The following is a 1,794-nucleotide window of genomic DNA, read 5'->3' as shown; positions in this document are numbered from 1 at the left end:
CTCCTCCTCCTCCTCTTCATCATCATCATTATCATCATCATCATCATCATCATCATCATCATCATCATCATCATCATCATTATCAACAATAACAACAATAACAAGAACAACAAAAATGATGTGAAATAGTAGCTGCAGTAGCACCAGAAGCAGCAGCAACGACGACGAGATCAACAACAACAATGTTAAAAGCACATATTATGTAGACTACAAATTTGGTAATTAATTAGTTCTGGTTACATAAAACGTCAACAAAGCTAAATGTTGGACAAAGGCAGCAGAAACGAATCATTGAAATAAATAATCACGACAAGAAGGTGATTGGCAGGTATTCTGGTGTGGTTTGCTCTCCTACGTTCCTGCCTAACATCTATCGTCCTTATATCGCCCCTACTTCTTCGTGTTTGTTACTCTTGTGTAACACCTTTAATTTTTGCCATTTTATGACCTAATTGTGTTGCAAGCGCCGTAAAACACTTATAAACCAAAACAAACAAAATAATCACGACAAATAAAGCAACAACGACAACAACAAAAATCATAACAACAACAACAACAACAACAACAACAACAACAAATGCAAACACCCCCCCCCCCCCGAAAAAAACCGCTTTTTCTTTCCTTAGCCTTACTGTCGTCATTTTCCTCTATTTCATTTGTATGTTTTTCACTCTCTTGTAAACTATTTCCGGGGTGCCTTGATCGTCGAAGCAGACTGTGTGCTGTTGAGGCTAGAGAGTTGAGCAGAGTAAGCCTGATTCCTCGTTTGGACTTTTCTGTTGACATTCACGCATTAGCGCTCAGATAACCTTATGCAGTTGTGAGCGCCGTAAAACTTTACTAAAACTTTTTTTAAACTGCAACAACAACAACAATAGCAATAGTAACAAAACCATCAAAAACAAAAAGACAAGGCGTGTAATCAAGATAATCATAATATATTAACGACCCGTCATTGATCTTGAGTACACAACTCCTTCTTTGCTATCAAATATCCATCGTCTTTATCGCTCCTCCATCTCTTTTTTTTTCTTTCTTCCACTTATATGACTTTACTGTGTCTCAAGTGCCGTGAAACTCTTGCTAAATCTAAGTCTGACTATACAGAATACCATAAACTCTTGTCTGTGGGTGTTTAGCTCCTTCGCCACTTATAATACTTATATGCCCTTATTGTGTTGTAAGTGCCGTAAAACTCTCACTTAAGCTAAACTTAACTGGGTGGTTGACGTGCGCTCTGTTGTGATCTGCTCCTTCTTTCCAATCAAACATCTATTGTCACTATCTCTCTATTTTTTTCTTTGGTGTTTGTTACTCTATAATAACACTTCTAATTGTCAGCATTTGTATGATCTAACTGTGTTGCAAGTGTCTTAAAATTCTTTCTAAAACTAAGACTCATTACTCAGATTGCTTGTAAACTCTTGTTTTTAGGTGCTTTGCTCCTTCGGCACGTATATACCCTCATTGTGTTGCAAGTGTCATAAAACTCTTACAAAAATTAAATGACCATAAATGTACCATCAATCTCTTATATGTTTGTTTGTTTTTGTAAAGTGTTTTACGGCACTCGCAACTGCGTAAGGTCATATGAGCGCGCGGGACACACCTAATATTTTCAGTTGGTAGGAAATTTTGAATTTTGCCCGGGTGGCGGCCGAAGCCTACTCTTATCGAAACGTGCGCAACTTGCACACGGGCCCTCCGAGATTTTTCACCCTTGTCCAAGAAGGCTAGGTGTAGATCTTTCCTACCAGAAGATCAGGGGTGTGGCAGAAAGACAACAGTAAGAAG

At 38.4% G+C, this 1,794-nt stretch overlaps 1 protein-coding gene across 1 annotated transcript in view; it reads left to right on the top strand.

The window, feature by feature from the left end:
- LOC101846744 (polyadenylate-binding protein 1) overlaps nt 1–1,794 on the top strand; it is a gene marked incomplete in the record, with an annotated part of 29,963 nt that overhangs the window by 11,371 nt on the left and 16,798 nt on the right.

The sequence above is a fragment of the Aplysia californica genome, unplaced genomic scaffold, assembly GCF_000002075.1.
Source record: "Aplysia californica isolate F4 #8 unplaced genomic scaffold, AplCal3.0 scaffold00268, whole genome shotgun sequence".
NCBI lineage: Eukaryota > Metazoa > Mollusca > Gastropoda > Aplysiida > Aplysiidae > Aplysia > Aplysia californica.
This window is presented reverse-complemented; position numbering and strand designations above follow the sequence as displayed.